The sequence below is a fragment of the Mastomys coucha genome, unplaced genomic scaffold, assembly GCF_008632895.1.
Source record: "Mastomys coucha isolate ucsf_1 unplaced genomic scaffold, UCSF_Mcou_1 pScaffold6, whole genome shotgun sequence".
Taxonomy (NCBI): domain Eukaryota; kingdom Metazoa; phylum Chordata; class Mammalia; order Rodentia; family Muridae; genus Mastomys; species Mastomys coucha.
The window spans coordinates 118,991,041-119,016,534 of NW_022196912.1; the positions used below are offsets into that span (position 1 = coordinate 118,991,041).

At 46.5% G+C, this 25,494-nt stretch overlaps 1 pseudogene across 1 annotated transcript; it reads right to left on the bottom strand.

Moving 5' to 3' along the window:
- Positions 1 to 8,923: 8,923 nt before the first annotated feature.
- On the bottom strand, positions 8,924 to 10,550 carry LOC116079934 (annotated as a pseudogene). Its single transcript, XR_004114223.1, has one exon. The product of XR_004114223.1 is annotated as a zinc finger CCCH domain-containing protein 15 pseudogene (transcript).
- Between the last annotated feature and the right edge of the window lie 14,944 nt (positions 10,551 to 25,494).

The following is a 25,494-nucleotide window of genomic DNA, read 5'->3' on the forward strand; positions in this document are numbered from 1 at the left end:
ATCTTCTGGTGATTCCCTTGTGAAACCAGGTTGCCATGGTTAGATCAAGGACACAGGAGGTAATGATCTAGGAAATGGAGCTTGGGTCCTGGTGCTGACTGCGGTAAGAGGCGTTCTGACTTCTCTGGTCCTCAAATATGTCATTTGTAAAAGGTAAGTTGACAATGATCATGTTCCCGGAGTTGACCTCTAGGACTGTCTTAGTGTTCTATTGAAGTGTTTCCTGATTTATTCAGCCCAGGACCCTAGCCCATGGGACACTGCTGTCCCCATTCAGGGTGGGTCTTTCTGTCCCAGACCGTTCTGGAAAGGCCCTCATAGAGTCACCAGAAGCTGCGTTTCCATGGTAATTCCAAATCCAATCAGATCCACTATGCTGCTTAACTGTCACTGTTTGGCAGCCAGAGACTCTGAGACACTGACATTGTCTTCCTCTGCTCCCCCATTCTGTCTCATAGGGGCTTCTAGGGACGGCACCAGGAAAGGAGTGTGTTGGTGTGCCCAGGAAGTCTTTCAGTATTCCTGTGAAGGAGAGGTCACCGGGAAGACTGGAGCCTCCAGCCAGGGGAGAGAAAGCCAGCCGGGGGCCAGTTCGGTGCCTTGTGTGTTTCCTTGCTCATTCAGTAGGGGCTTGCTGAGAACCCACTGTGTACTGGTGTACCCAAGGTTATATGAAAAGACCATGATCCCTGCTCTCCTGCCTCAGACCTGACATGTAGCTCAGGGGAGAGGAGATCAGGGAGGAAGCTGGCCAGATTTCAGAAGCTTTTACAACAACCAGCTATTGTCACTATTTACAAAGTTGTTACTATGGTGATGCCAAGGCTGGGGGTTATTAAACAGTAAATGAGGCAGGAAAGGCCAGAGAGATACCCTGGGGAGAGACTTGGAAGGAATCTGAGCTCCTGACAGGATTATCAGGCAACCAGGCCACCCCCCTGAGGGATGGCACTAGGTCCAGTGAGCATGTGTCCCCACACCCTGGGAGGTGCTTCCCAGAAGGATGACAAGGATGGACACAACACCTTTTCTACTGTAGGGAACAGCATTGGGGGACAGTGTAGCGCCTATGCCCTGGAGAAGTATAGATGACACAAGTTTCTAAGGACATGTTTGTTTGTTTGTTTGTTTTTGAGACAGGGTTTCTTTGTGTAGCCCTGGCTGTCCTGGAACTCACTCTGTAGACCAGGCTGGCTTCAAATTCAGAAATCCACCTGCCTCTGCTTCCCAAATGCTGGGATTAAAGGCGTGCACCACCACCAACCGGCCCTAAGGACATCTTATTGTTTAAAGAGACAGAAGCCTCAATATTCCACAGCTCTAACTGAGGCCTTTCCTCTACAAACAACAGAGTCCTCAGGAGTTTGACAAACGTGCCAATGTGTGAAGTGGCTGCCACATGTGTTTCTGGTTCAATGTTCAGAGCCTTATGCCCTGGAACTTGGGGCAGTAAAACAAAAAGATAACATGGTTGCTTGTCCCAAAGACTTGTGAGAAACGACTAATGACCAGTGTCTTTGAGACCACTTTGTAAACTTAAGGCTTACTCAGGACACTGGTCATGTGTCACCCAGCTATCACAGGCACATAAAGAAACTGTGGCCTGAAGGTGGAATGGCCCATGATCACATGGACGGGTAACAAGTGTCATGTTAAAGCGACAAGTTCCCTAGTGGAACACAGAGCGCAGGCAGGCTTTTGGCTGCGTGCTGATTTCAGACCTGGGAAAGGAGCTTACAGGAGGAGCCTGGTGGTGTGAGAGTTTGGAGGGCTTCCAGAGGGTTTCCGGGTTCTCGTGTTATAGCAGAAGTAGGTGAAAGATCCCCTGGACGTCTGGAGTTGTCAGGCCACACAAGGTATAAGCCCAGGAGTGCACCAGTCACCAAGGATCTTAGACACAATCAGAGCCAGAGTGCTCAAGCTGGGAATCGGAGGTGACCTTTATATCCCTACTGGTGCCAAAGTGATGCAGATGCTGACAAATGGGTTCCCAAGGAGAAACTCAGGGTTTGGGCTGTGAGGCAGGCGTACACCAGAACAAACTGGTGATCCTGGCCAAGGGACCTTCCTCGTCATCTGCAAAGGAAGACAAAATGAGGGAAGTAAATGTGAAGGGCCAGGGAGATGGCTAAGCGGGGAAAGTGCTTGCAGTACACATATGCATGAGCATCTGAGTTTAGAACCCCAGTACCCACACAAAAGCCAGGTGGAGTAGAGAGCCTGTGATCCTGGTCCCGGGAGGCGGAGACAGAAAGAGACCTGGGGATAGCTGAGCTACCAGTGTAGCTGTATTGATGGGCTCTAGATTCAGGGAGAGATCCTGGAAGAAAAAAAAAAAAAGATGACACTCTTAAGTGAAACGCTGGCCTCCACATGTACACACATCATACATGTGCACCCCCACACAAATGCATGTACACATACACACACATAATACCAATATATACACACATCATACATGTGCACCCACACATACAAATACATGCACACATACATACACATATACACAAATAATACTCATATATATACACATCATACATGTTTACCCATACACACAAATACATGAACACAAACATAATACCAATATATACACATATCATTCATGTGCACCCATCATACATGAACACCAACACATACACACAAATAATACCCATAAAAAGAAAGAGCAATTGCTAAGAGCGATGAGTCTTAACACAGCGCAGTTGGTGTAGCCCCAAGGCCCAGCTGTCTAGCTGCTCCCCAGGCCCAGGAAGTTTATCTGCTGTACATCCCTGGCCACTCCATCAGTTCCTCAAAAGTGGACACTATTCTCTCCTCCCATTTGCTTAAGGTTTGCAAGGATCCCAGTGCTGTCCTACTAAGGGCCTGCATGATAATCACAACAAAATGAACAACAAGCCCTTAACCTTACAGATACCAACTACACGGGACAAATCCTATTAACCTCCATCTGAATACCTTTCCTCGTGGCTCATTTTGACATGCAGGAAATGAATTGCTATCAACTCCCCAAACCAGCTGCTTCTAGTCAGCGCCTGTGGATCGTGATCGAAGGGAGATAGCCATCTGTTCCAGGATTAAAAAACAAAAACAAATTAAGCAATATATGAATCAGTCAAAATCAGCCATCAGATCCTTGTAGCTGCTGGAGGAGATGGGGAGCCATGGCCCTGTGGAGTATGGCCTTGTGGAATGGTCCGTCTCTAAGCACGGGCTACGAATGCAGCAGAAGCCCAGCCATCACCTCCAACCTGAGGCCCCAAAGGACCCAGCAGATTCTAGAGTGTTAGGTGAAGGGCTGCTTTGAGAGGAGCCCTAGTACCCCCAGTGACAGATGCTTTTCCACTGGCCAGCTTCTGAAGGCATTCACATGCAGTGCATGTTGGCTCCTACCGACTGCCCCTGTGGCTAGCTAGCCCAATGGCTAGACCACACACAGGAAGACCAAGTCAAGCCAAGCATCCAAGGTCACAGGCATCCCAGGGCTTCGGAGGAAATCCTTATCAGGAGAATATCCTCAAGGACTGTGTTCATCCCAAAGTGCAGAGAGACTCCTATGCACTCACCACTGGCTTTGTAAGATCAATGTCTCCTGGTTACTCTTCATAGACCATTTCTCTTCTTTTAATGTGGTGTCTGTGTGTGGTGCATGTACAGAGACTCTCCTGCGCATGCTCATACAAAGGTCAGAGATGGACACTGAGTATCTTCTCTCACTGAACCTGGAACTCATCGTTTCTGTTAGAGCGGCTGGCCAGCAAGCATCCCGGGATCCTCCTGCATGGCTTCCCCTTCAGTGCTGGGATCACAGACACACAGTACCCCAGTGCGCCCTTATAAAAACATTCTAATGGGAACACAGGACCGGGACAACTGTGCCCCCTTCTCTGTATCAACAGAGCCTGTGTTACACCTTGTATGTCACAGATACTCAATAAATGACTGCAGAATGTGTGAAAGAATTCGTGGGCCACCTCAGAAGGACCCTGCCTCCTTCTTAACACACACCCTCTGAGCTCTGGAGGGATAGCTGCTTAGGCCAATTGCTTGCCAATGAAGCCCCTCAGTATAGATGGGCTAATCTAAAAGTGGTGGCCGTATGTGACATCCTTATTAGGGGAGAAGGACGGCTCTACCATTCTAACCCACTTTTAGAGAGAGGGTACATTTGCACACGTCTCCTCGCCCGTGCCTCCTTTTTCTTTTGGAAATTGTGTCTTTCATGTATTTAGCTTTGACTGGTCAATGGCTTTGTTTTTATTAATCTGTGTGAATTCAATGTATGTATGGGTGCATGTGTGTGCAGGTGCATGTGTGCATCCTCCTGTGGAGTCATAGGTCAGCCTTGAGTATCTTTCCTCACTGGCTCTCTACCCTGTCTTTTGAGACAAGGTTTCTCCCTGAACATAAAGGTCAGTGATTCGGCTAGACTGGCTGACCACTGAGGCCCAGAGGTCTACTTGTGTTGGCCTCCCCAGGACTGGGATTACAAATACCCCATGCCTGACTTTTACGTGGGTGCTGGGGATTAAACCCAGCTCCTAGTTCTTCTGGGGGAAGTCGCTTTGCTAACTGAGCTTCTCAGCCCCTTCTCTGAATTACTCATAGAATAAAGCTACTACCTCTTTGTTTGAGCGTTTTTGTTCTTATTATGAGGTCTTGCTAGACTGGCTGAGTGGCCTTGAACTCCTTGCTGTGGCTTGAATAAGAACTGCTCCCCATAGGCTCATCCATTTGATTGTTTAGTCTCCAGGGAGTGGAGCTATTTGAAAAGATTATAAGGATTACCCGTATGGCCTTGTTGGAGGAAGTGCGTCACTGGGCTAGGTCTTTGAGGTGTTAGAAGCCCATACCAGGCCCGGTGGCCTCCTCTTCCTGCTGCCTGTGGATCAGGATGTAGAACTCTCAGCTACCATGTTTGCCTGCACATTGCCATAGGGTAATTCACTAAATCCCTGAAACTGTAAGCAAGCCCCCAACTAAATGCTTTCTTCTGTAAGAGTTGCCTTGTTCTTGGTGTCTCTTCACAGCAATAGAACAGTGACTAAGACATTCCTGGACTCAAGCAATCCTCCTTCACAAGCCTCCTGTATGCTGGATTTGCAAGTATGTGTCACAGTGCCTGACTGCAAATATCTTCCTATTTGTTTTTCCTTCCTACTTCACCATAGAACAAAAGATTGACATCTGGGGCTGGAGAGATGGCTCAGTGGTTAAGAGCACTGACTGCTCTTCCAGAGGTCTTGAGTTCAATTCCCAGCAGCCACATGGTGGCTCACAACCATCTGCAATGGGATCTGATACCTTCTTCAAATGTGCATGAAGTCAGCTACAATGTACTCATAAATAAGTAAATAAATAAATAAATAAATAAATAAATAAATAAATATTTTAAAAAAGAGAGAGACTGATATTTTACCAGGGTCCACTTGCCATTCTCTGTTGAGCCTTTTCTTTTCTATTACTGTTACACATAGAGAATCTGTTCTGTCCAGATCTTTGATAAATATTCATTCTAGCCCTCCAGTGTGACATGAATTTTTCTCACATTTCCGTGCCTCCAAATGTATCTGGGATGCTTCCTGGCCAGCAGAGGGAGGAACTTTTCTTGTGCCCCTGGCTCTTCATTCTCAAGATGACTAGGGACCTCCATAAAAGCACTCGACACACCTAGGCATTTCCGTGAACCTTAAGGGTTCATCATTAATGCCAAAGAAAAGGAGACATAGCTACCTCTACACCAGTGGGAAGAGGGAGAAGAGAAGCAGCTGACATGCACCTCACTGCCACCAGGCCCCAACCCTCTCTGCACGCCATGATAGTCCAGAACCACTGTTTCTGGGAGACCCTGCCTATCACCCAGCTTGTCTTGAAAGCAAGAAGAAGGTAGTCATTGTTGGCATAGCCTAAGTTATATTTTATTGTGCTGAGGGTCACTACACTTAAGGTTCACAGTCCAAGTTCCTAACTCTGGTCCTAACCCTATCTCCCCAAGGCTGCCCACCTGTGTGGCCTATCTTAGCAGAAGGTTGAGTCCAGTTTTTCACAGTCGTCTCCGATTTGAGGGTCAGGATCCATGAGGGAGACTCTCCGGCCGCAGAGCAGATCAAGGTGGTGCCTCACCAGTGTCTCCAGCAGTCCCAACACTGGGTTTTGGTTACCAGGTGCAGCCTTGGGCAGAGTGGGGTTCCTGACTAAGCTATTTTTCTATGTCTAAAAGGCATTTTTTTTTTTTTTAAATGCTCATCATCACACAGCTTCATGGCACCTGCCTTTTAAACTCCACTGTGGCTGGCCCTGCCTTGTTTGCCTCAGAGGAGACATCTTGACTTTTATTTCCCTTGCTGTTGTTTCTCCAACCCTCCATGCAGGCTCTGTTCATAGAATCCCCCAGAGAATTTACACTTAGCATTAAATGAGCTTTAGAGTAAAGCAGATCCTGGAGATTTCTGTGGGCACCCACTGTGGGCACCGGCTGTCTTTGGGGATCTGTTGAGGGCACTGACCATCCACTGACGCTCTTTTGTGAGCATTTACAACTCTCTGGCCTCAATTCCTAGCAACTTTATTTCCCAGAAGGAAACGGAGGTTCAGGGACCTGGGCTACTTGCCTACAGTTTCTGGGGTCAGAGGTCAGTTTACAAGCATTCTGGAATCCTTACCTTATTCGGGCCCTTCTGGTTCAGATGATAATGCTGAGGTCCAGGGAGAGGCAAAACCACGTTGTCCATGTGCTCTCTGGGAGATTGATTGTGCACACGTAACTGGGATGCTGCAGGGCCCATTCTTAGCTTGCATTCCATCGGGCCAGGCTTATCATCTTGCTGATTGTGGTTCTTCCAAATAATTGTCGGTTCAAGCCCACCTGAACTAGGAACTATCTGTATGGAATTTCTTCTCCTAAAACACCCTGCCTTTGACACCTTAGCTCCCTGTTTCTCTCCTTGAACATAGATGAAGTCAAATATTATTGACAACCCAACCCCCATGCCATGGCTCTGCTGAAATGACCAGCATTCTCCTCTGCACAAAAAGAGAAGAAACAACCAAGTTTGAAAATGTATCCTGTGTTGTGGTGAATGACTCTGTGTGTCCACTTGTTGGGCCACAGGATTCCCAGACATTTGGCTAAGCATATTTCCCTTGGTGTTTCTAGATGAGGTAAATGTTTGAATCCATAGACGGAGTTGGGGAGATTACTGCGTCCATCCCTCGGTGGTGGGTCAGGGATCTGAGACTCCTTGGAAGGGATGGTGTTTCTAGATGAGGTAAACGTTTGAGCCTGCAGACAGAGTTGGGAAGATTACTGCGGCCATCCTTGGGTGGTGGTTCAGGTATCTGAGACTCCTTGGAAGGGATGAAGCGTAGAAAAGATTTCTTCATAAACCTTCTTCCTTGGCATGTTTAGGGGAAGGCAGGTTCCCTACAGGTCAACTCTATTTTCTGGAGGTAGCCCAAACCATGATCTCTCTGGAAAAGCAGAGCCAGGTCTCTGTCTCAGGTGCTGTCAGGGTTGTCCCAGCAGGACACCTGTCAAGCTGAGTGAGTGGCACTCACAGGATCACCTCTGCAGTCACCTCTGAACTGGAGTATAGATTGACAAAGACACCATGACAGACATCCCAAAGAGGAGAGTGACGGCTGGCAGCTTTACGCTGGTATTTTTAGTTTTCCAGCTTTCTGGGGACCTTTTCCCACTCTGTGCTGGTGGTGTGATTCTAATAACCTCCGGCCACGCTGAAGGACAAAGTCTATCTCTAGTTGCAGAAAATAGGATTTTGCATCTAAATGGACTCTAGAAGCCACTTTCCCCTCCTTCAGATATGCCAGGTACTGTGGGACTTTTCCAGGGCAGATAGATACAAGCAAACTTCTCTTCACCCCAGACAGGACACTGATGACAGACTGAAGAAACAGTTCCACCTGAGTCTATCTTAGCAAATAATAAGTTCATAGAGGTTACATACAGGAGCACGGATAGCTCAGAGGCAGGTGTAGTATGGAGAAGCCCACTCTAGCATAGGTTTTGACTCAGGAAAGCCCTGTCTGGAGCTTCCTGCAGGACTTGAAGGCAGCTAAGTGGGAGAGAATTCTCTCACAACAATTGCTACTGTTTCTACCACCTTGGGGAAGGTCTCTGTGGATACTGAAAGTTTCAGGAACTTCCTGAGTCTTGTAAGTTTTACGTACTTCCTGAATCTAATACAATGTTTCAATTCAGAGGAAACTGAAAATCAAAGCTACAAAGTAGTTAAGAAAACTGAAGCTCAGTAAAATCTAATGCAGCCCTGGTTGCAACTCTGTGTTTTGTGAGGTTGACAAAGTGCTTTTTAAAATTCAAATGTGGATTGGGGAGATAGCAGTGGGAATAAATTGTCTGTTGTGCAAACATGAGATCCATGTTTGGATCCCCAACATCCACATACCTCAGCCAGGCAGGGAAGTATGTATCTGTAACTCTGGTGCTGGAGGACAGAGATGATATATCCCAGGGCTCACTGACCAGTCTAGCAAAAACAGAAACTGTCTCAAAGAATAAAATTGACAATAATTGAGGAAAACACCCAATATTGAGCTCTGGATTACACACACACACACACACACACACACACACACACACACACACACCCTCAAACCTGGCTTTGCCACACCTTTGTTAAAACAGACTTTTTTTTAATGATGGTTTTATTTACAACTTTATTGGCAAAAAAAGGGAGAACTTCAAACAGCTTTAATACAGGGCACTGCAGCTGACCCTGTTGACAGGTTGACAAGTCCCATTCTCAGTGTCCACCTAATTGTCCACAGATGTACAATACTGAATCTGCTTATGCAGTTTCCTTCATCAAGTACAGTGGTCACCTTTCAGGCAGTCTCTAAAACATATAAATACAAAGGAAAGGAAACCACTCATTAAAAACTGCATCAAACACAAGTATTTTAAGTGTGATTTGTTCCTGGAAATTACACATGCCCAATGAAAACCAAAAGCTGGAAAAGCAGTTACACTTCCTACATGAGTGGACAGTTATAACAACAATCATCTTCTGTAATGACCATTTTTAATTTATCACCAACTACTCTGAACTTACTATGAGATGTAGTCAAAGTCAGAAGAGAAGACACAGGGATAGTATTCCTTTTGTGGAGGACAGAATCCCTCCAGAATCATCATGGGGAAATAAATGTCCTGTTGATTCTAGGTGGCCAAACAATTAATGTAGTCAATCTCAGTTCATGTTGATCATATTGAGCTGACCTAATTTTCCTCCTTGTTGTCATTCCTCTAGATCAAGAGTGTTCAATTCTTCTTCTAGTTCATCCAGATCTTCGCCAGTGAACAGGTTTTCATCAACAGGAACAGCATTGATGGATTCATTTTCCTGTCCTCCCCCTCCGCTGTCTTCATCCAAATCACTCCATTCACCATTTTCAGCCAGACCTCCAGAAGCTTCACTTAATTTGTTCTCATCTTTATCTGATGCATACATGCTGAATCTTTCAAGACTGGCCACAGTGATACCCGTCTCTTCTACATCTCTTGGGATGTACAGGCTTATATCTATGTCATTTACACCCATAGAATCATCAACCTCATCACCACCTGTTCCCTGAATGTAACGGGTATCATCTGCTTCCTCATCATCATCATTGACCAGCTCAGGACGAAATTCAAATATCTCACGACCACTGATTACCAGTGCTTTCCCAGCTTTGAAGTCAGCTTTCCGCCTCTCCATATCCTGTTCAAGTTTATCTTTTCTTGTCTTTTCCTTTTCTTCCATGCCAGAAAAGATTCTAGAGTGATTTTGGTAACATTTGGACCTAGGGCAGAACACTCTCTTTCAATTAGATCTTCTAATGAGATTTCATCTTCTTTTTCTTCTTTTTGTCTTTCTTTAGCACAAATCCAGGAGGAAGTGCATGGCGATACATGCAATTGTCCCACCTCCAGGACACACCCCAAACCGGCCATACTTGTTATTTTCAATAGCTTCAAGAAAATGTCTGCACACTATTTGAGCTTTTGTTTTTTTCTTTTCCGCCTCACTGTGCTTCTTGTTTACTACTTCTTCCAGCTTTTTCTCATCCCAATTATCCATAGTATCTTTTTCAAGTTCTTCATCTCTTGCATCAATGTAAACACTTCATTTTTCACATTTTCTCTCCAAAGTGAGGTCATGAGAGAACTTACATTTATCTCCTTTAGTACACTGTCCCTGTTTGAAGAATGCACACACCACAGATTTGGGATCCGCACCTTTGCTTATTTTTTGTGCAGCAACTACTGGTTTGAACAACTCATTTAGTTCTTGTAGTTCTTTCTTCTTGTCATCTTTCTTCAATTTCTTTTCAGCTTCACTTTGTGCTACCTGACGTGGATTCTGTTGACCAAATTTCACTTGATGAGTGACAGCCTTAATAAATTTCTGTTGCTTTGCTCCTTTCTTATTCTTTAGTCCAAAAGTTTTATCCTCGATGATCTTCTCCTTCTTCTGCTCCGCCTTCTTGCTGTCCCCGGCCTGAGCCTGTTTCTTGGGGGGCATCGCGGAGGCGGGGGCGCCGGTCCGACTGCAACGCAGATGGCTACCGTCAGGGCGTCCGGCCGCTCGGGGGGAGCAGGAAGACCTAGCCGCCACCGCAGCGCACGGCTAAAACAAACTTTTATCACCCCCAGCCAAATGGCACACAAAGCCCTGCGGGCCTGTGTGCTGAACAACTTTATAGACACAAGCTAATTTCATCTGAGAGGAGGGAGCCCTAGTAATAATAAAAAAAAAAATGACACTATAAGATCTGGCTGCAGATAAGCCTGTAGGGCATGTTCTTAAGATTGATAGGGGTAGGGGGATGCCCAGCTCATTGTGGGTGGGGCCATCCCTGGGCTGGTGGTTCTGAGCTCTAGAAGAAGGCAGGCTGAGCAAGCTATGAGGAGCAAGCCAGTAAACACCACTCTTCTTCTATGACCTCTGTATCAAGTCCTGCCTCCAGGTTCCTGCTCTGTTTGAGTCTCTGTCTTGACTTCTTTCAAGTTCAATGATGAGCTTGCTTTTTGGTCATGGTATTTTGTTGTGCTCAGATTGTAAAAACTCCAAAGAGACCACCAGGAATCACAACCTGCTGTAATCGTATGAGGGTCTTTATTCAAGCTCGAGCTTGGGCTGCCAACCTTCCTGATGGAACAGGAAAGAGAGTGAACCCCCAGGTCTAAGTGAAGGGGTTACAGAGGAAAAAAACCCCAAGCAGGCTTTCCAAGCCTTGGCATTACATGAGAGGGTAAAGCTGATAACATTTGTTTAGACAGTGGGGCGGAACCGTGCATCTGGAAAGGGACCTTTCTGGCCTGGGAAAAGTGACTTGTGCTGTCAGAAGCTGGTGTGTTTTGACAACTGGCCACAGCCGTCTGGGAACACTTCATTGTCTCTGTTATAGCCTAAGAGTGGGTTCTTATCATTTCAAGGGTATTAGCTCTGTTTCCTTCGAGGCGGGAGCCATCTGCACTGGAGAAATGTTGGATGTTAATCAAAAGCATTGTGAGTTTCAGTGACAGAGGCTAGGGTATGCTGCTTTTTCTCTGTTCTTAGGCTGGCATCTGCCGCTCCACTCCCCGCCCTCAGGGAATCATCAGGGGGAGGGAGTGCTAACCGCTCTGGCTCCTCGAAGGGCCAGGAGAGTGTAGGATTTGATGCGCAGGTTTCTCTTCAGTTTCTTTAGAGCAGCGTTAGAAGCCCTAAGACACCTTGCAGGAAACTTTCCACTGAACCTATCCCATGCAAGTTGTGCGGCTAGTGTGACTCCCTCGCTTAATGACCGATAAAGATTCTGATGAGTCTTCTGTGGAGTTATACCTTTTACTACCTTGGTAGAACTGCATTTCCATCTTCAAAATGAAGAAACCCTTTTTTCCCCAGTCCAAATGGGGGCCTTGTCATACTGCCACAGTCGTGCTAGGAACTCATCAGTGGCTACTGGGAAGCTTCAAAGCGGGCATGCAAAAGCTACACGCCACTTACTATTTATTCATTTCAAGGTAGAGCGCCCTCTGATGGTCATGACTGGTATTGTACGGAGCCATCTGTTTATGTTATCACGTGTCTGTCTTTAGATGTTTGAGCTTCACAGTCCTAGTGTGGGCTAAATGATGAATAAGGAAATCACAGCTCTCCACTGACATGACAGGTATGTGGGAAAACAAGTGTTCCAGGAGTGGTGGCTGCTCCTCTGGATGGAAATCCAGGTCACCAAAGAAGGGTATATCTAGAGACCTCCGCAGAGCTGGAACTGGGGGCTTGGGAAGAGGGAAATGGAGTTGGCCCATCTCATCTACTATTTACTAAGTGGCTACTGAAGGCAACATTGCTGTAGCTCCAGGAGGTGGAATGAAGCTCTTCAGAATCTAGTGGAGGAAGGGCAGGGGCCCCCAGAGCACCCCTGACAGCAACAGCAAGCAATGACAGTGCCCAGGCATTTTGTTGCTTAATTCATATCCACCTTATGTTTAGATGGATGCTTGAATGATTCATATGCAAATGAAGAGGAGTTGAACCTCTGGCAGATCCCCTCCTCCCCTCCCTTTACCCTCTCTCTCCTCCCCACATTTAGGTTGTTTGAATTTCCTAGCTTACATGAATAGAGAAGCAATTGAGTCCTTTTGGTGGATGCAGAGGAACAGGATTGCGGGTCAAGTGGCAGATGCACCTTGAGTTTTGGGAGGGAATTCTCCACCCCGATTTCCATGGTGGCAATAGGAGTTTGGGAGACTGTCAGTAGGGGATGAGGATTCCCCTTTCACACATCCTTGCCAACATTTATTGTCAATTCTTTTCTTGATGTCAGTCATTCCGACAGGGTGAGGGGAGATCTCCAAGCAGTTTCAGTGTGCCTTTCCCTAATTGTTAAGGACCTTGACCAATTTTTGAGATATTTCTTAGCCATTTTTACTTCTTCCTTTGAAAACTCTATGTTTAGGTCTATACTCCATTTTATTTTTTAAAGCTTGCTCATCTATTTTCTTGATTGTCTTTTTTTTTCTTAAATATATCTTTTTTAAAAGATTTACTTTTTTTATTTTGTGTATATGAGTGCTCTATCCCATGTACACCTGCATTCAAGAAGAGGGCACTGGATCCCATTACAGATGGTTGTGAGCCACCATGTGGCTGCTAAGAATTGAACTCAAGACCTCTGGAAGAACACCCAGTGCTCCTAACCTCTGAGCCATCTCTCCAGCCCTTGATTGTGTTTTCAGTCCTTTATATATTCTGAATATTAATCCTCTATAAGATGTATAGTTGGCAGAGATCCTCTTCTAGCCTGTGGGTTTCCTTGGTTGGTGGCTTCCTCTGTGGACAGAAGCATTCACATTTTATAAGGTCCCGTTTGTCATGTGTTAGCCTTACTGCAGACAAATAGAAGCCTCCTCAGGAACTCTGTCCCTTATCCATATCCTTGTTTTCTTTTAGTAGTTTCTCCTACATTTCGGGGTTCACAGTGAGGTCTTTGATCCATTTGGAGTTGTTTTTTGGGGGGATTTGGGGGCAGGGCGACAGATGTTGGTATCATTTAGTTTTCTACCTGTGGACATCCAACTTTCCCAGCACCATTAGCTGAAGGAACACATCCTTTCCGCCCAGCTAAGTACTCCCTGCTGCATGGTCTTCACCCATGCCCTGAGCTCTGGGGCTACAAATGAGGGGCCCAAGACTCAGAGGGGTCATGGGCCTTGCACTGGTCTTTTGTCTAGAATAGGAGAGCCAGTCTATGATAAATAAAAAGAGGGCTTGGCACAGAAATGCAAGGAGTGAGCACAAAGGCCCCACCCCCACCCCACCCCCACAGCCCTGAGATCTAGTAATAATGGCTAATACGTGCAGAATGGTTAATGTGCTGGCCCTGACAGGATCATCTTGATTTCACTATGTGATCTCATGAGGTAGGTAGTGGAAAGACGAAGGTCAAAGGTCACTGTCCTGAAGGCCACTTGCCTGGTGAGTGGTCATTAAGCCATTTGAATTCACCGATCTTGTGTGTGTGGGAGGATGAGGGCTGTGGGAACCTGAGGAAGTTCTCCAGCCCTGGTCATCAGCAAAGAATGGAGACCTCAGCCTTGCAACATCAAAGAAGGTAAATTAGGCCAACCAGAGAGTGTATGAAACGTGAATCCTTCCCCCCAGCTCCAGTAAAGGAACCAAGCCTTTGTGACCCCTGATCTCAGCTGCACGTGAGCCCCCAGCCCAACAGAGCCTGTGTAGGAATACAGTCATGACATGATGGTCGAGTGGTTGCATGAAGCCCCATGCCTGCCTGGTCTTGGTTTCTGTCTCTAGTGATGCACAGTAGGCACACACAGTAGGCACCTCTGTCTCCCAACAAAGCTGATGTGAACAAATCTAGCTAACCTGGCCCCAGAGGACGCCTTGATCTGTCCCTAACCCTCTGTACAAGGTTCTGGATGAGCGGAGCTGACAATGCCCAGTGGAAGGACAGCCCTATTTAAATAGCTCTCCTCAAAGCTCAGAGCCATTGTTTTTTGCGGGAGATGACACACTGGGATGCCTGCTCTGTGATTTGTGGAGACTGGCTCCAGTTTAAGGAGAGAATGCTGTGATTTATCTTCCTAAGCCCTCCTTTTCTTTTCCTAATGATGATGGATACCCACAGCCACGTCAGAAGATGTCAGGAGACACACGGTGCAGAGCTATGGCAGGTATGGCCTGACACCCAGGGATCCTACAGCTTAGGAGGGGGAGGCAGCGCGTCCACTGTGATCTCAGTGTAATGCAGAGGGGCTAGAAGTGAAGGCAGGGTGAGGAGTGGGGTAGCCTGGAGCGTCATGGACTTGGGGGTGGAAAGCCTATGTTTACCTCTGTGTTCCTGTTGTTTGATAAGACAGGGTGTCATGTAGCCCAGGCTGTCATGTAGCCCAGGCTGGCCTTGAACTTGCTATACAGCTGAAGCTGTTTTTGCACATCGGATCCTCCTGCCCCTACCTCCCAAATCCTGGGATTACAGGCGCGCACCACCATCTGCAGCTCTATCCCCATCTTGTCACATGACCTCTGAGCCTCAGTTGCTTTTGAACTGAATTCCCTTTGGTCCCTCCAACCTCTGGAATCTTCCTGTGGTGTCCATGCCAAAGACTCTGATTGCTTATGTTTGGACAGTATGGTACCCAACGTGCCTATCTTTGGCCACCAAAGCACATACGTGTTCTAGGACTTTATAAATTGGAACAATCATTTCTTTCAAAAACTTCAAGAGTTGCGATCATTACTTCTCTACCACCTTCCAAAATCATGTAACTGGAGAAGAACACAGAGGAGATGCGGAGAGCTTTTCATTATTCCATACCCCACAGCACCTCCACAGGCCCAAAAGAGGAATCCAGAACTCCGCCAGCATATCCTTAAGTCCACTCATCCAAGCATGTGTCTGTGGGGGCAGGCATGTATACACATGGTCCAGGGCTGATGTGTGTGTGTGTGTGTGTGTGTGTGTGTGTGTGTGTGTGGTGGGTAGATGTGAGTAGAGGCCAGAGTTCAATTCCATTGTCTTCCTTGGTGGCTCTCCAGCTTACATTTTGAGGCAGTGTCACTCACTGAACTTGGAGCTCGTCACCCATTATTAGGCTAGCTGGCCCATGGGCTCCGGGGATCCTCCTGTTTCTAACCCTCAACACCAGCACTGAGGTTGCAAGCATGTCCTCATGCTTGTGAGGCAGCCACTTCACAAGGCTCCTGGGCCATCTCCCAAGTCCCCGAAGTTCCTTTGATAAATAAAGAAACTGAGGGCAGACACAGTCAGTTGTGATTTGTGCTAGGCAAACCCCACCGTGAGGACTTGGGCCCCGTGTACTTGACCCTACAGCCCACACCTTGTGTGGTCCACAACTTCCAGATGGACACAGAGAGGGCAAGGCTGCAGGGTGGGAAGCCAACCTCACCAGCTTTCTCTTCAGTACTCCCAGGTAGAGAGAGACAGGTGAAAATGTGGGCTCTCCCCGTTATCCAGCAACATATATATGCTGGTGCTAATGACATTGTTCTCCCTAGATTCATTAATCCACTGTTGGGAACAAAAAAAAATGAGTATTCCACACGCTTAATGTGACCTTCTAGACACTGTGAGAACCCCTGCCCCCAGTCAAGGGAGTTCTTTAGTCTTTCTGTATGGACCCTCTGGGTCTGTAATAGGGAACACTGTCTGCTATGACTTATGGACAATGTTTTCTTAAAAGGCTCATTAAAAAAAATGCCCCAGATGACATAACAGATACTCAGTCTCTTTATCCTGTGATGAAGTTTTGAAATGTGCCTTTAAGTCACTCTCCTATTTAAAAATTTATCTTTTAGAAGCAAAGGAAGGATTTGGGATGAAACAATGGTTTTGGTGTGCATTTTAGCAACCAGGTTTAAATTATCTATGATGGTTTCTAATGAAATCTCATGTACTGTAAGACTCATGTCAAGCCTTAGGGAGCGAGCACACAGCTATCATCTTTCAGGAGTGAGGAAAAAATGAGACTGCGGAAGAAGATAAGTTTCTTCTTTCAAAGTTATCCCCAAGGTGCCGGAAATAGCAGGAAAAAAACCCCTCAACTCTCCTGGTACGCAGAGCCTGAGCAGAGCTACACTTCAGGACAGACCCGACATGATTCTGAAAGTGTCTGTTCTAATTGGGAAAGGAGAGTCGCTGTCTGTGGGAGGCAGGAAGGGGAGCAAGCGAGGAAGTACCCAGTCTTTAAAGTGAGCCTCTGTAAGCCTACTCGGGTGAGCTGCCTCTTTAAATCTGACTTTGTTCGAATGTACAGCGGACATGATGACCTGGCCAAGATGCAGAAACCATGGTGCAGATCCAAGGCAGGAGAAGCACAGAGCATGGGTTGTTATTATCAGCCTATCGGGGTTTGCCTGGAATCTGTGTGAATACATTCAGAGAAACCTGCTTCTCTCTGCTCCCATGCCAGGGATATGTCGATGCCTTAATTTGCTTAACTTGTCAATTGTCAAATGCTGGATTTTGGGAAACCCAAGCAGTGTCTGTTCCCTTACCACCCAGGCTCAACGCTTTCCGGTGGGGAGATGGGGGAGCCAAAGGGTAGTTCCGCAGGAGCACCAAGCATTGGCAGCTTTGCTCCTGCAAACATTTGCTGACTATCACTTGTGTGAAATGCAGAGAGAAAGAGAGACAGCTACAGCACCTGTCACCTCCCCAGGGGTCTTCAGTGGTGGTGAAAGCAAACATCTTTGGTATTGTTTCAGACAGAAATGTCAGCTAAAGGCCTTGCAGATTGAGAGAGAATCATTCAGTCTGGGAGGCTGTTGAGAATTTGATGCGGCTCTTAAAGTGGCTTCTAATGTGGCGGCCATGATGTCCACCCCCAGGTGTTTCCAGACTTCTGCTTTCTCCTGGAGGTTGGGAGAGCCTGTGTGATGACAACTGATGAGGCAGTTTGTGCATCCAGAATGACACCCAGATTCACATGGCCAGACCATGTGTGTGGGGAGATGAAGCAGGATACCAGGGCAGAATGGCAGGATGGGTTATACCATGGAGACCCAGCTAAGAACCATAAACTAAATTGGGGAGGCAATAGGGAAGCCAGTGAGAGTCTTGAAGCAAGACTTTATTTAACACTGCTCTTCAGAAGCAGTCAAATGTGGGACACGGCAGAAGGGAGAAATTTGAGACAGGTAAGAGTCCCAGCAGAGACAGGAAATGCCCACGCTCTGACACAACAGACAGAGCATCGGAACACGCACACACACTGTGATAGAAATCTCATTTAGACTGTAAGTTCTCTGAACTCGCCCACAGTCTGCTAGGCAGTGGTTCCAGCCGCCATTTGTTTCCCATCACTCCAGAAGCATGGACAGGTTTATCCTGTCATAGAAAACAACCACAGAATTGATTTTGTGGAAATGAGAGGAAGTGTACACAAGATGAGGAAGGAAAGGAGAGGGTAGACTGTTTCCTCAACTTCCTGGAGAAGACCCATTTGTGAAGAACCTACATCACCAGGCTGCGCCATCTTGGCTTTCTGGCAGTCCCTGTTCCCACCGTCAAGACCCCAGGTCCTAGGCATCTCAAAGCAGGACTAAAGCATGCTTAAAGCCATTGTATTGCACTTACCAAAAATTAAACCACACAAACACAAACGTATATACAAATGAGAAACCCCAGCATGAGTACCAGCTACCCTCATTGCCGCCCTCCATGAGTGGCCGGCTCACTAACCAGCACGCTGCATGAATCTGCCCTGCTAACGGGCAGGGCACATCTTCCTAATCAGATCAAGATCTAGCCACAGATATGTGGCGGTTTGGGATGGCTGGTCAGAATTCCTGGCTAGGAACATAAACTTTTTTCCCTTTTGGTACCCATAGTTAAACTCCGGGCCTTGCACATGCTAGGTAAGCACTCTACCCCTGAGCCACATCCCTACCTCCCATTTTGATTTTGTTTTGAGATAGGGTCTGTATTCATTAGTTTTCTATTGCTGTGATTAAAACACCATGACCCAGGCAGCTTGCAGAAAGAGGAGTTAACTTTGGATTATGGTTGCAGAGGAAGGTAGTCCATATTGGAAGAGAAATCAGGCATTGGGCATTGGGCATTGGGCAGCAGGCATAAAGGCAGGAAGAGGAAGCAGAGAGATGGCACCTTTAACTTTAAGCACAAAGCAAAAGTAAACTCCAACTGGAGCCTTTGGATGTTCAACACCAGCATCCACAGTGACATAGTTCCTTCAGCAGGGCTGCCCGTCTTAAACCCAAGCAATGCCACCGACTGGAAATGGTTTAAATACCCGCGCCTACAGGGAACATTCTCACTAGAACTACTACAGGGTCTCAGCACTGGCTAGCCTCACACTGTCTACTCGGTATTATAGTGTGCACCACCCTGAATGGCTTGAAGTTAAGTACTCTCATTTAACAAAAGCGAGGAAATGAGTTAATCCCAAAAGAGGACCAGAAGATGTTTGTTTGGTGGTGGTGGTGGCAGTGGCGGCAGCGGCGGTGGCTGTATTCCCTAGTGAATTCAGTTTCTTTTTACTAACAAGCTGGGACCAAAAGCCATGCCTTTCAGAGATGTCATTTGGGATTAAAAGACACAATTTACACAAATTCTCTGGCATGGCACAAACACTAGCCGTTTAAAAAGTTGTAACAGTGTAATTGGGGTGTGGGAACTGTCCGTGGTCCTGAACGACTAGCTGCCCCCATTTTTCCCTCAGTACCAGGGACACTGCTAGGAATGTCTTCTTTCTGCCATGGCCATCCTCCCACTCCTGCCCCTCTGCATCTGCTCAGACAGACTTACTTAAATGTTTCTAATCCTGATGTCGCTGTATTTCCATCCTTTTAAAGGCACAGGTCGCAGTTAACAGAACCACCCCACCCCTGCTATGGCACAGAAGACTCCCTGTGCCTCTCCCTTCCTCTCCTCTCCATCCTTTCCAGACATCCATGTTTTGGTCTGCCTCAACTGTTCACCACTTCTTCCCTGGGTCCTTGGTTTTCTATCTGCATACCTCATCCCATGCTGTACTCAGAATCCTGCCTCCCCTCTTCAGGCAGGTAGCCCCCAACTGCAACCTTTTCTGCAGTTTCTTTCCCCCCATAAAAGATAGATCTCATCTCCCCCCACCCCTATATTTATTTGATCGTACTTCTGTAATACCACTCAAGTGACCATAGCTCTGCCTCCTGCCAGACTGGGAACTCACTGAAAGCAATAGTGATACCTTCCTTACTCATTTTGTGACCTCACTACAAGATGAATATTCAATATGAATCAATGCATGGGTGAGCAAATGTAATCTTCCCCCATCCTGCCCTGTATTTGCCCCCCAGGGCTCAGAACGTTCCCCACGTCTTCCTGCACCAACTCATAATGAATGAGTCTCTCATGGAGTACCCACTCTTGTATTTTGGCTCACTTCCTAGACATTTATTTACTGTACATATTTCACCTCCCACGAAATGTTCTTTATATAATGTTCTTTGTAAATATGTGTAAAAAAAAAAAGAGAAAAAAAGAAAAGCCATTTACAACCAATGTGTAATAGAAATCCAGTGATTTAGAGCTGTGGTACCTTCATTTCACAGAGAGGAGATGGATATCCAGAGACAAGTGAGGTTCTCTCAAGTTGCACAGTGGTGGGTGGCAGAGGCAAAACTAGGACCCTTCTCCATAGTCTCATGGCCACACTGGTTGAGAATTGCAAAACACAGCATTGATCCCTCTTCCTCTTTCTTAAAAAATTATTTTCATGTGATCTTATCATTATTAGCATCCTTCTAACATTGTTGGTCTCATTATGAACAATATTTCTTTCAGCTAAACAGAAATGATATGGTTCACTGCCACAATGTTATTTATTATAGAAAATGTACTGTTACTAGTTATCTTTCTCATCACTATAGCCAAATACCTGGCAAGAGGCAACTTTGGTGGTTTGAATGATCTGCCCCCATAGTCTCAGGCATTTGAACACTTAGTCTTCAGTTGATGGTGCTGTCTGGGAGATGTGGCCTTGAAGGAGGAAGTATGTCATTGCAGGTGCTTTGAGCTCCCTCCCTCTCCCTCTCCCTCTTCCTCTCCCTCTCCCTCTTCTTTTCCCTCTCTCTCCCACTCTACCTCTCCCTCTCTCTCTCTCCCTCCGTCTTTCTCTCTCTCTCTCCCCCTTTCCCTTTCTCCCTCCCCCCTCTCTCATGTCTCTCTCTGTTTTGTGCTTATACTTCAGGTTCAAGATATGAGCCCTCAGCTTCTATCTTCAGTGCCTCCTCTCTGTCCTCATGGACTCTAGCCTTCAGGTATGGTAACAACCGTTACCTAACAACCGTTTCCCTCTAAGTTGCTGTGGTCACAGTGTTTCACTACATCAGTAGAAAAGTGACTAATAGTAACTTAAGGGAGGGAGATTTGTTTATTTGTTGCATTGTGGGTTTTTTGTTGTTTTCTTTGTTATTTTTTTTGTTTTGTTTTGTTTTGTTTTTTTTGAGACAGGGTTTCTCTGAGTAGCCCTGGCTGTCCTGGAACTCACTCTGTAGACCAGGCTGGCCTCAAACTCAGAAATCTGCCTGCTTCTGCCTCCCAAGTGTTGGGATTAAAGGCATGTGCCACCACTGCCTGGCTTGCATTGTGGTTTTATGAGTACAGGTCCCCTTGGCAGGAAGACCTGGTGATGGCAGGTTGACATGTCTGGTCACAGAGAGGAGAGGTGGGGTGCTGGTGTTCACCATTTCCTGTTCCCTCTCCCCCTTTTACTCAGGCTGAACACCCATCACACATTTAGGGTCAGTCTTCTCTCCTCAGTTAATCCTCTTTACAAATGTCCACACAGACATACCCAACGGTGTGTTCCCTGGGTGACTCAAGTCACTCAGGTTGACAATGAAGATGAACTATTGCTCTGGACTTTTTAAATATTTTGGTGCTTGTTTGCAAAAGTCAGACTCCAGCTTGAAGGAATCAATTCTCTTCTTATACTATATGGATCCTTGGAACCAGTCTGAGTAGCAGGTGCCTTTACTGCCTGAACCATCTCACGAGCCCAGATCTTTGAATTTCCTTTGTGAAGATTAGGTGCATCTTTGTTCCTAATATTTGGTTTTATGCCTGGTCTCTTGAGACCTCATGGGTGATAAAGACATCATTTGTTTTCCTGAAGTAACTTGCAGTGGGATTTCATAGGAAGTTATTTGCCAGAAAGAGCAGATATGAGGTATCTCCAGAGTGCTCACCCAATAGGACTGAGGGGCTGGAGGTGGCCCTACCAGTAATCATGAGTAATGAGGCATCCTCCTGAGCCACAGGGCTTGGAGAGCTCCAGCATTGCAGAAGGTGCATGCATCTCAAGCATGGGCATTCTCTGCTCCTCCCCAGCCTCAGCCTTTCCCTGGGTGCCTATTCCACCTCTTGGTTCCCAAGTCCCAACCTTTACGAGTGGATAAATATAAGTGAAATGTTTTCTAAGATCTGTGGGTATGTTTGAGTGAAAAATTACGAAAAGACAGAATTAGTGGGTGTGGAGAAAGCCTCCCCACCCCCACTTCCGTGACTAGAGCTGTTCTGCGCTGAGCACAGAGCACTTTCCTATCGCCTTCAGGGACTGGTCAAAATGACCAGTGATTGTTACAAAAGTTCTACCAAACAAAGAAGGTGACTTAAAGGGACACTCGAGCAGCATATGGATAATCACAACAGACACCACCGTGACAAACACACCATGGAGATTTCAGAAGGTGCCCAGGGTTCAAAGCCAGGAAATTTGCAATCAGGTTGCATTCTGCCATTCCCTCAGTGTAGGACCAAAGCAGGTGCTTTTTTCCTGCCAGCATGTTGCCCTTTGATAACTAGGCCAGAGCAAAGATGCTTCTATGGATGCTACACACCAAGTAATCCTCCCTAGAGTGTGTCCACACTCCCCTCTCTCCATGCTGCCTGTTCCACCACAGCCACCTTTTACTCTGAATTCTCTCCCTCTCCTGTTTAAACCAGTCCCCACCATCTCTGTACTGGATTCCTGCAGTTATCTGATTCTCTGATTGATGCCTTGAAGCTATGGACATGTGTATGTCACCCAGGATGGGGTCCAAGTGCACACTGTCAGTCAGGCTTAGCTCAGGGTGTGTCCTGAGATGTCACTTTCCCAACAAGAAGGCTGAGAGTGATGCCCCTTGGACCATGTGTCCAGTGGAAGACAGCTGTCAGTGTCCCTGGAAGCCAGTTTTACTCCTTTTTCCTGCCCATGGACTCTCTACAGTTTCCTACACTAATCTTTCCAAAGTGTTAATACGATGATAATGCCCTGATTCAGTTACTTTTCAAATTTCTGTACAAAACAAAAGAGATACGAAGGCAATTTAAGGGATGCTAAAGTTTATTTTGACTTACAGTCTGAAGGCTACAGCCCACCATGGTGAGGAAGGCATAGCTGTAGGAGTGTGTAGCGGCTGATCACATGGTGCCCGCAGTGAGAAATCAGAGAAAGATGACTGCTGGTGCTCAACTCACTTTCTCCTTTTTATTCAATCTGGGACCGCAGCCCATTGGATGAAGTCACCTACACTCAGCTTAAGTCTTCCTTCCCCAGTAAAACATTTGTGGAAACACCATTAGACACACTCAGAGTTATGTCCATGGCAATTCTGAATCAAGTCAAATGGACATTGAAGGGTAATTATCATACTCTTCCCCTCTTTACCCAGGCAAATTCAACATCAGGGTTCTCATTAATTTTGACTTATTTTATTTTGTGTATTTATGAACATTGTGTGTGCCACAGCAGGTGTATGGAGATCAGAGGACAAGTTGCTGGAGCTGGTTCTCTCCTTCCACTATGTGGGTGCTTAGAATTGGACTCAGGTTGTCAGGCTCCATGGCAAGTGTCTTTACCCACCAAGTCATCTCCATGGCCCAACACCAGACATCGCTACCTTTAACAAATACGATGCCCATAACAATTGAATAAAAGTGCCCAGAGGTGCTGCCTCGCCCTGGTGGCTTTTATTAATCCACACCTGGATTTAACACTCAGCTGAGATTAAGAGTCCCTAGCTACAAGGTCATCCCACTATAAAAACATAATCTCCTCACATCGTTGAATCCACATGGAAAGATCAGACAGAGACTCTTGTTTCTGGCTGAAGGAACTCTGGACCCAGTATATCCAATGGTTCACCCACAGCCATCTGGTCTACCCACAGTTCTTATACAATCTCCTCACTAAGTTGGCTGGAAGAAGGGCAGCACAGCGACGTGCAGGGGACCCATTTGACCATTTGAAAACACATTTGCCATTGCTTTGAGCACCCTCTCTATTTATTCTCTGTCCTGCTCCCCACCGGGCCTTTGATGAATTCAGGAGAGGAAAACTGTTTGGCATTTTTAACCAATTGTTCTGATACTTGGCACAGTGGTGGACGGGTTGTGACAGCACCTTATCCGTCACTGCTTCCTGGCTGCTGTCACAACTCACTCCTCCCCACCTTCAGCAGGGGCCAGGCTTCTGGCTTCCTGATTTAAAGAGCAGCAAGCAATGCTTCCACAAGGATATCCAATGTCTCGAAATGTCAGACACACCAGTTGTTGCTGTCAGCTTTTATGGCCTGTGATATTTATCAGAAGGAAATAATTAAGTCCCCCAGAACCTGGGATCTTCCTTGCTGCTTTCAGGAGAGTCAGGGAGAGGGGGGCAGTGCTGATAAAAATGCACACTCTCAAGGTGTCTTGTACACACTGGAGCGGGAGCCCACCCCATATTCTCTGCCTGTGGATGCCAAGGGCCTTTATACACATGAACTGTTTTAATGCCAAATGTAGCACCTGGAGGACTCTCTTTACCCACGACAAAGCTGAAGCTTAGAGGTGGGGAAAATGAATGTCAGAATTAACATACCATGCTGGACCTGTGGTCTTGTGGATGCAAGGCAGTCTCTGGCCCCCACTGTAGTGTTGCCTGCAGAAACACTTGTTTAATGAACAAACGAACATGTGAGGGCTGGATGAATGCGCTTTGCTGTTTTGAAAGACATACTCCATCAGGGATCAGCACCTTGGACAGGTACACCCTACTCCCCACCCCCACCTACGCCTTTTCCAGTAGGCCCTAGCCCTAACAGGCCCCTTCTCCAGAGTACATGGATCTGTATGAACTGACAACAGCTCATTGAGCTAAAGGGAGGTTGCACCTGAAAAAAAAAAAAAAAAAAAAAAAAGCTATTGACAGAAAGTGACAATGAGGGCTGGAGATGGCTCAGAGGTTAAACATGTCTACTGTTCCTATAGAGGACCCAGGTTCAATTCCCAGCACCTAGAATCTGATGGCTCACAACTACCTGTAACTCCAGTTCTAGGGGATCTAATGCCCTCTGGCCTCCATGGGCACCCGCATGCATATGGTGGACATAAACTCACACCGGCACATATAATTAAATAAATAAACCCAAAAGAGAGAAAACCCAAAGTCGGCTGATGGGTCCCTGCGGTGTCATGACAGGCAGGGAAGCCATCTGTGAGGAGGTAAGAAAGAGAACTGGATTCAACCTGACTTAGTCAGCAGGTTTGAGGCTGGATCAAACCTCCTAACCCTGATGCCAGGCGGTTTATTGCCAGCATGCTTAAACACACTAGAGTTTGAGAAAAAGATCCCAGGCAATGATCATTTCAACCCCAGATGCACAATAAAGCTTAAGATGTGACTGCACCTTCCATGTGACCATGAATGTAGCTCCAAATCTAAATGGCCCAGAATCTAGTATGGTCTCTGTTCAAGACAGCACAGAGGTCAGAAGACTATATGGGCATAGGCGTCTCTCCTAAGGATGGGTTCTATTTACTGGGAAAAAAGATAAAAGTCTAGGAGAGAGTCTGGGATAAACATTCTAGGAGATTTGGGTGAGATCTGTCTCTACAGATAGTAAACAGTCACCAGGACATTGACAATATCCCCTCTCAGCCTTCTGGAGAGAACACAGCCACTTTATC